The sequence below is a fragment of the Eublepharis macularius genome, chromosome 17 (assembly GCF_028583425.1).
Source record: "Eublepharis macularius isolate TG4126 chromosome 17, MPM_Emac_v1.0, whole genome shotgun sequence".
Taxonomy (NCBI): domain Eukaryota; kingdom Metazoa; phylum Chordata; class Lepidosauria; order Squamata; family Eublepharidae; genus Eublepharis; species Eublepharis macularius.
Genome location: NC_072806.1, coordinates 33528759 through 33538309, shown reverse-complemented (window position 1 = coordinate 33538309; position 9551 = coordinate 33528759). Strand labels below are relative to the sequence as shown.

General features: G+C 48.8%; 1 protein-coding gene across 1 annotated transcript in view; it reads left to right on the top strand.

Moving 5' to 3' along the window:
* The first annotated feature begins 292 nt into the window (after positions 1-292).
* Positions 293-9551, top strand: part of TBX4 (T-box transcription factor 4) — a 105511-nt gene continuing 96252 nt past the window's right edge. The window contains exon 1 of the mRNA XM_055001633.1: positions 293-369. The gene's annotated coding sequence lies outside the window, so the exon portion shown is untranslated. The remainder of the gene's footprint in view (positions 370-9551) is intronic.

Genomic DNA, 9551 nt, shown 5'->3' with positions numbered 1-9551 from the left:
ACTGGATCTCTGCTCTTCTCTCTCTCTCTCTTTTTATTTAATGGAACATTTTTAAGAGAGGATCTGAAAGGTGCAAAGGCGGAATCTCCGGGAATGGAGGGATAGCCCCGCAAAGCAGAGGCGCCGAGGGGCTGGAGGTCTCCGCAGGCGATCCCTGTCCGAGTGGATCTCTGGGAGGATCCGGAACCCAGAACCGGATCCCTGTCATCTTTTATTTTTTTACTTTATTTTTTTGCACGAGGGATTTGGGACAGGAAGGGGCGCCTTCCCAAGGATGCAAAGCCCCGTTGGATGCTTTTGATTCGGCAGGAAGAGCAGCCAGCGCTCCCCAGACTTCTCTCGCCTCCTCTGGAGCCTCGGGCGATTACTGTGAGTCAATAGCCCTTCCGACACTTTTCCCTCTCGCCCCCCCCCCCAACACCCCGCCACTGCAAGGGCCCCCAGCTAGGCTGAAAGCGGCGGGTGGAAGGGGGGGCAGATCTAAGCAAGCGCTACGTACCAGCTGGTGCCTGCTTGGGGGGGGGGAGTTATATAGGAACGTGTGCCCCCCAGGCACTAGTGGGAGGGGGTCTGGGGCTATGCAACTGTTGCGTTGCACTTAGCCAACCCCTTGATGGAGACTTACCCCCCCTGGTTTTGTTTTAATGCCCCGTCCATGCATCCCAGACTACAAAGGGGCCTGCCAGAGTGTGTCAGTTGGGTCGGCTGTGTCTGTGTTGCTTCGGAAAAGGACTGAATTTCCCAACTTGGTTCCGAAGCCGCTGACGCTGGGGAAGGAGGAAGTCTTGGGGGTTCAAGAAAGGTTACCCGAGTACCTTTCTGGCGAGAAAGGGCTGAATGTTTCCTTGAAGCACCCAGTCTCCGTTCTTTCTAATCCTCTCTCTCCCCAACCTGCACTTATCCTGAATTTCTAATGGGAAATCACACACCCCTCCTAATTTCAGAGTGACCGCCCCTCTCCAGTAAACATAAATTTAATTCCTCACCGCGACAAAGTTGCAGGACTCGCAAGGAAAGTCTTTCCTGAAAGCTTTTCCACTACTCTTTAGGGATTTTTTTTTAATGGCTTGGGATTCTCGCAATGAAATGGAGAGGAAGCCTTAAGCGTGTTTATCCATGAATAAGGCCCGCCGAGTTCAGTAGAACGTACTACCTAGTAAGATGTTCTTGTTTTTTTAAAGCGTTTGTAAACTAATATCAGTTAGTTGCCTCTTTTTGCAACAGGAAAGCAATGAAAGAGCCAATAGCGGTTTTGTTTTTCAAAAAATTATTCTAGAAGGCCTTCACAGGCATTCAGATGGGAAACTTTCCGGTGCAGAGATCTTGGGAGAAATGAATTAAAAATCTATAATCCCGAACAAAGCAAAAATAACCCAACATGACTATTTTGAAAATGGGGTTTAACTCTTTGAAAAACAAACAATTGTCGATTTTGTTGTGATTCCATACTGGAGACCGCCTCCAAGCACGAGAGGTGAAATTAACAAGTAGATTTGTCAATATCACTGCCTGTTTCCCCGGCTGGTGCAGATACACAATCGAGCAGTACCGTAAAGCAGGTTTCTTCGGGGGTGGGGAAAGGAACCAGGAAACCGGCGCGTGCGTAAATCGGGATCCACACCTTCACACACCTCGTCGCCTTTGAAGTTCAGACAAGTCCTTTCAACCGGAGCTACCTTGGGGGAAAGCTGGTGGCGAAGAAAAAGGCCGCGCTCGGGAGGGGTTTGTGGGTTTAAGCCAATCTGATCAAGTACCTACAGGAGGAGGAGATTAGAGAGGCAGGTAGAAATCGCAGGGAATTGAAAAGTAGCGGGGAAAGAATCCCGTCCGAATGGGCTTTTTTAAAAACAAAAACGGAGAGACTGAAATGGGGTTCCTCAACAAATGAAGTGTGCTTAGGACACTCACACGCACACACAACACTCTGCAAGTCACAAAGCATGTCGGTAGTACAATTTTGGCGGGGGAGAGATACTTACTATGACAGAAAAATTAGAGTCTCCCATTCAAGTTCGAACTGAGGGAGTCCAGATCCTAAAGCATTTTGAGTTCAGTTGGGGAAGTTCTGACTTAATATTGATTCTAGACATTAGATCACTATTACCAAAGATTAACTTGCCTCACTCTTGTTGGATATCCTTGATAACTTTTGGAACGTTTGCTTTGGCAGAAGCTCTGGGAGCTCCTAAAAGAGGGTTACTCTTTTAGGGATTGGGAAGCCGAGGCCAGCAACTCGTCCAGTGTCCCCCTAGAAGGAGGAAGGGGGGATTAAATTGCTGCTGCCCTAAACAGAGTTACACCTTTCTAAATCCCTGGAAGGTGACGGTCTTAGAACAGCGTAACTCTCGGTTCTCCTGTAAAGGACTTGACGCGTGGAGCCTTCTTCTGTTCCATCCTTCTACGGATTTCTCTCTCACAAAGAGTAACTGGAGAGTAAATGGAATGGCTCCATTTTCCTGCCTACCCTCAACAGGGAATAAGGTGCCCCCCCATACTACCTTTTCCAGATACATATAATTTTTTCTCTGGAGGTTTTTTGTTGTTGTTGCCAAACTAGATTCTTCTCGAGAGTTAACGCCTGGTGTTTAACTGCAAACCTCCCCCCGGTTAAAAGTTTACCCGAAAACTTTCTGATGACTACGACTTTCTGAATTTACAGCTGGCTGCAACAGATGTGTAAATGAACGCCATTGGACTTACTCCCAAGTAAGTTCGTGTAGGGGTGCAGCTTTGCTCCCGATTTCAACGGGGATTCCTCCAAATAAGAGGGCTTAAAACCTTAGGCCTCGGAGCGCACATAACTTGCAGGAAAGCCCTATTGAAATAGGTGCGACTTAGTTCCGAGTAAGCCTGTTTACAGTTGTCCTTTCACTTCGTCCTGTAGAAGAGATGGGGCTTTCTACCAAGTAAAGTGTGTTACCGACACCGTAGAAATCGAGCGTTTCCTTGGGCGGGAGTCCCATCTGTTCCCCCAACAAAAGATCTTTGCTAAACCTCAAAGCTTTCAAGCAGCCGGTTTAAGAATGTCACGGTTCGATTTTGTACATTTTTACTTCAATTGGGCTCAACGGGGCGTGCTGCTTTCAGCGTTGCAGCCCGGCCCTCTCCATGTTTGCGCTGAAGTAAGGCCGGCTGATTCAACGGGACTTGCTTGCAAGTTAGAATGCACAGGGCTGCATACCCCTCGGTCTGGTAAAGCGCCATTGGGCGCCGGGGAACGTGCTATTGGGTAAATGGGATCGACCCACAGTGATGGGATCCGGGAGAAACCGAGATTGCATTTAGGCAGATGCAGGCGTTTCCACCTGGGGAAAATGTGTTGGAGAAGTTCAGAAAAATCCGCCATTGATCCGATTTTTTTAAAAAATGCAGACTCTTGCTTACGAAACTGGTAGAGTTTATCAAGTTTTTAAAGGGAGGGGAACCCCGTTTGCCTTCTGCCTTCCCCATGTCAGTTTTTTCTTAGGAGAGCCTTCCAGCACTGGGGTGCGGTTGAGTGGAGGGGCGTAGGCCCATGCCTTTTTCTGCAAAAAGAAAAGGCGAGCGGGAAAGCTTTTTCCAAAAACGAAAAAGTGGATTTCCAGTCCCGTGTAGACGGCTAGTCCCTGTTCAACTACCCTAAACCGAAGCCCTTACATTTGAACCGGATCGAGCCTGCTGAAGTTACAGGCGCTGGCGCCCCGATCCGAGGCCTGTTTACTTAGGAGTAAACATCCGCTTCCTCTCTTTCCGCGGAAGTGAAATCCCTCTACTTCCTCGGCAGCTGCAGGCCGGCTTCAGGGCAGGGTGGATCGCGTCGTAGCGTGCTCACGACTTCTGCACGCAAGGATGCTGGAAGGGCCGGGCGGGGCATCAGTTAGAAAGGAGGGCCGGCGAACCTTGCCTGCAGGCCCGGCCGCCGAGAGGGAGGCGACTGCTACCTCCTCCTGTCCTTTAGCAAAAAGCACGCACCAAAATTTGCTTGCTCGGAAGTAAACCCCATTGTGTTCAACAGGATTTACTTCCACAGAAGTGGGCCTGGTTTTCTGCGCGTTCGCTCCGTAGTTAGTGCGGTTAGGATTAGAAATTATATTACTATGTATAGGCAGGATCGAAGCTTAGCGAAGCCATCTTTCTTTGCAATAGATCCAGAAGGGTTAGCCGTGTTAGTCTGTAGTTGCAAAATAGTAAGGAGTCCAGTAGCACTCTTAAGACAGACTAACTTTATTGTCGCATAAGCTTTCGGAAACCACAGCTCTCCTCGTCTTCCTCAGATGCATCTGACCAAGAGAGCTGTCGTTCTCGAAAGCTTATGCGACAATTAAGTTGGTTAGACTTAAAGGTGCTACTGGACTCTTTACTATTTTTCATTGCAATAGAGCAAGATGGGTAGCCGTGTTAGACTGCCTGTAGCAGTAGAAAAGAGCAACAGTTCAGTAGGACTACAAAATTTGTGCTAGCCACTTAAGTGCTACTGGACTGTTGTTGCTCTTTTCATTGCAATGGAACTATTAGGCACGTGTCTGAAATGTCCGTCGCTGAATCGCAGCGGGACAGAAGAGCGCTTCTTGCGGTCGCTGGATCGTGCCTATAATACACGGTTTTGTGTATTTGATTGAACAATCGACCTTGCATGTTTGCCTTTTGGGGGACATTGGGAGTGGGAGGAGAGGAAGACGGTAAGGCGGTGCTTGAGCGAGAAGTTCCGCTTGCATTGTCAGACGGGAGCGAAATAAAAGTTTTTAGTCCTCATTGAGTACAAGAATTTTATGCTCTCCGGAGATTTTGCTACCAGGTTCAACTGATACCCCTAAACAGCCATGCCAGGTGAACTCCAATCTGGAGAGCCGGGTTTGACTCCCCACTCCACCACTTCAGCTGGGGGACCTGGGGTCAGTCACAGCTTCTCGGAGCTCTCTCAGCCCCACCCACCTCACAGGGTGATTGTTGTTGTGGGGATAATAATGACATACTTTGTAAGCCGCTCTGAGTGGGTATTTTTTTCTGAAGGGCAGGATATAAAACGAATGTTATTGTTATTATGCGATCTCCCTTAGTTTCAGGCGGGTAGCCCAGTTGGGTCTACCGTAGAAGAGCAAGATTCGAGTCCAGTAGCTCCTTAGAGACCCACTAGATTTCCAGGGTATAAGTTCAAAGAAGAGTCTTGTAGGTCTTAAAACCTGATCTCCCTTAGACGCTGCAGGAACACGCAGATACAGGAGGGTCGATCGGGTGTTTTATCCTGCTGGGCTTCTAATGAAAAAGTTTCCCCAATAAGCCTGCAGACGTGTCGCTTTAAATGAGAATTCAAGCAACATCCTGATTTTTTTAAAGTCTTGCACTGATTTTTTTTAAAGGTAGGATTGGAAGGATCAGATAGCCTCGATTAGACGTTTGCAAATTTGGAGACGGGGAGGGATAAAAAGAAAGATCCAAAATTCAGAAAGAGATGTGGGCCTTCAGATGGGGGTGGGTGGGGGAGAGGCAGCAGGTCCTCGGATTCCCCTCCAAGTCGCCTCACTTTCATCCGATTGATTTAACGCTCCGATTTACCTGGGCCTGAAACCGAAATCTGGTTTCACTGAACTTGAGTCAGTTTCAAACTGGCTCTACTACCAAATGGCATCTTGCAACCTAAAATATATTTGTGGGATTAAATTGGGAATATCCCTGCCCACTATTCCTCGTTCTCTTTTATTACAGTCATTCTGGGGAATTTTTTAGCTCTCTTCTGCCCCCGGGTTCAAGGGGGCTTACCGAATCTGCGAATGCCAGCTCTCTCTGTCTCCCATGGCGCGGAATGTAGTCAAACCCAGCCCCTTTAAAAAGCCCCCACCACACACACGCCGTGCTTTGTTTGTTTGCCAGCTGCGGGGTTTCCTGTCTCCCGCCCCTCTTTTTATTCCTGCTTCTCTCCCCCCCCCCCGGCAATTTATTAATTATTATTTATGAGCTTCACCAAAGGTATTTAGCTTCAGCAAAATGCAAGGAAATTAGACGGGCTTTCAGATGAGATTAGGAAACGGGTTTGTAAGGCCAAACAGTCGCGTTGGTGGGTTTTAAGGGGGCAGCGGAGGATCTACAGTCTGTGGGCTCTCTTGGCGTCAATGGATTCCCCCCTCCCCCCACTAGGAAGCTCGGATCTACTAACTTCTTACTTACCCGGGCGTCGTTACTCTCATAAGTGTACTGTCGTCAGTCTGCTCTCCTAAGAATGCGGGATGCGTGTGGAATGTGCACATCTCTAAAAGATGCTCTCTTAAAAGCCAGGAAATAAAGGAAAACTTGCGAGTAAACGGGGGTTGGCTTGGGTGGATTGCGGGCTAGCGTTTTTCATTGGTTTGTGGCTTTTCATGCACGTTAAAAACAAGGGTCTTTTTTTCATACTAGAACTTAACCATCCGGACAGAGATTGCAGACGATCTAGGTGTCGTTAAGCATTTTTAAAAGCCAATTTTATTTCGGTGGGGAAGTCAAGCAGGCCTCATCTTAAATTCAGTAGGTCTTTAAAATGTGCAGTTATGGCCGGATCTTGCCCAAGATCGGTTGACTTTGAATGGCATTCAGTTATCGCACAGCTACGTCAGTTATGGGCATCAAACATGAGACCAATATAACCCTTTCAGACGATCTTGTTTACTCTGAAGTGCCACAGGAGTCTAGGAGAGGACTCTCTCACCAATATCTCCAGGGTTATTTGTAATTTCATTTATTAACAAAACATGTCACACGCCCCCAAAATGTTTATTGGAATATGAGATGTTTGTCCTTTATTCTTAGCCCGGTTTAAGTGTTGTAACGGGGTAAATTTCAAAGTCTAAATTTCCATGACTGTGCGACTCTCTGAACGACATTCACACGTGGCAGAGAGACGTTCCCAACGTTTTCTTTTAAAGGCTATTTATATCCAGTTGTTCTGGAATCAGCAGGACTTGGAGCGCCGTGTGGACGGACCGTGTACGAGAGCGGGGACTCCCGTTTTCCATTTGGAACCGGTGGAATCCCAGAGTTTCTTGATTGCCCCCAAGGAGTGACTTTTTACAGGGGCCAACCGGCCGTTGGATGGAGGCCAGGTATACTTGGAAGTAAGAGCCTCTTTGCTTTCAATGGCACTTGCTTCCAAGTAAGCGTTCCTGATAGGAACAACCAGGAAGGAGCCCAGCTTCTCACGAGCAGGGCGGAGGCCTGAAGGGGAGATCTGGGAAGCGAACTGTAGCCATTCCAAATGAATGAAGAGTCCTTCGGGCAGGGGCGCCTCCCAAAGATGAATGTAATTGTGACCGCCGCCAATGGAGGCTGCCCCAGGCATACTTACTCTGAAGTAAATTCTACTGAGTTCACGGAGACTTATTCCCTACTAAGTACGCTCAGGTTTAGGACAGGTGTGCTAAACTGATCCGGGAGCCATTTAATCCGGAGCAATCTGGAACTCTGGGAACTAAGGAAGGCCGTGTCTTTTTTCCTGGGCGGAGGTAGGGAGCGAGCTGTGGTAAGAAGCGGAACTGGAGCCTTTGGGTCGAATCCTGAGTGAGAAAACAACCCCCATTTGCAATGGCTTCAAGTTGGCTTATTGGACGGCCCCCAAGAGTTCAGCTGCTGGACTTACTTCCGAGTAAATGGGCCGCCCAAAGCCGCCGCGCTTGGGAGCCGGGCACACTGGACCGGTCCAGGCCTCCGTTTGGATGGAAGTCCCGTTTCCATTCTGGGGCGCCTCATTTCCGAGTAAGCCTGAAACAGTTGGGTCGTCCGTTCGGTCGAATCGTGCTGGAAGCGGGTCTGGAAGGGCCTGCGGGGTCCTTCCAAGGGACTTAACGCTGGAAAAACCCCGGGCCAAGGCTGCGCTTGCAAGCCTAAGCGAGGCTCCTTCAGGGCGTGCACGGCGCGCTGCTCTGGCCCAGAACCTCTTGGCCTGGCTTCTGAGCGAAGGCAGGGCGGCTGGGGCTGGACGCTTTAGGGGCGCGCTCCGCTGGGCTTTACTTCTGCGTAAAACGCCCTTAGGATCGGGATTGTGGGGAGGCTCACTTGGAAAGCCAGTCTCCAGCGAGCTCGGGGAGGCCGACTTCCAAGCATGCCTTGGCCAGGATCCGGGCCGCAGAGCTGATGTGGCTTAGGGCGGCCGGGAGCAGAGCCACGTCCCGTTGCAAAGCCGCGAGGGAAATCCGCCCAGCTCCCCGGGTCTTCGGGGCTGACGGTTCCTCCACGCTCAGAGGCGTTACTGTAAAAGAAATCCAGCGGTTACTTTTTTTTCTTTTTAATGTGCAGTAAAACTTGACCAGGGCCGGCTGCGGCGGGGTCTGCGTGCCCTCCTTATCTTTATGGCTTTTTTCCCAGTGTCTGTCCGAGCTGGGAGAAGGGAGATCCTTTTATCTTAACTGAAAGCGCACCCTTAGGATGTTTATACAACGCAACTTTCCCCAGTTTTTTACTATTATTACCAATTTTAAAATGGACTTGAGATAAGGAGACGGAGGGAGGGGTTTCAACCCCCCCCCCTTTTCAGGACAAAGGCGAATCTAACAACCGCAAAGGTCTGCGGTTCGCGCCTTTTCAGGTTTTCTGGGGAGGAGCCCCGCTGAAGTCTCAGACAAAGTGTGTGTACGATTGCATCAGAAATCAACGGGAGTCTTTTGTCACCTGGCGCGCAGCGTATTAGATAAGTAAATAATTATAATGGAAAATAGGCAGGTAAGTAAATATACAGCGCAGTGCTGTGTATACCCAGAAATACTCGCTGCAGATTTCCAGGAAAATGTCGTAGGATCGCAGCCATAAAGGGGAACATTTGCATGCTGTGCTTTTAAAAAGCAAGGAAAATTGCCTCCAGTTTCCATAGCCAACGAGGCCACAACCTCTCCCAGAAGTTATGAAGCAGCAATAAAACGAATGTGGGAAATGAGTCCCATTCGGGCCGAAGCACTTGTTCTGCGGTAAACGTGCCTAGGCTGCACGTGGCATTAATACAAAAGGGGGCTTGAGCGTCTCAACAAATAATTTGAGAAATTAGTTTGCATGAAAGGGGCCAAGGAGAAAACCCTCGAACGGTTTGTCAAACGGGCACAAAATACTCCAAACCTACATCCACTAGGTTAGGAAGCCAAGTGACTTCCAATGTGGATTTAAATGTCTATTGTTTTTTTACTCTGGGATTCGTTAAAATCCGGAGGCGATCTCAGCCTCTGTCGCACCTCGCCCAGAACTGAATTGCTCAAAAGAGTTCCTTTCTTTCCGCAAGACCTGCGACCCGATCCTGCGCATGGTTACAGGGGAGAGCAAAGGAACTGAATGGGACTCCTAAGTAAATGTGCATAGTTGGTTTCACTCCCAGGTGAATAAGAGTTTAGGATGAGGGGCAGGGAGAAAAGTTCTTGGGCTGGGCAAGAGAAGGAGAAAACGCTTTCTTCGGAGAACAGCAATTCCTCCCCAAGAACAAAATGGGAAGGAGCCGCATCTGGTAACTGAACCCTGAAAATATCATACACATAACGAGGCCGAACCATTAAACCGTGTTGTTTTTAGTTGCAGTTCTTAAATAAATAGTTTTTTATTACCTGTCTTTTTAACCACACTACTTT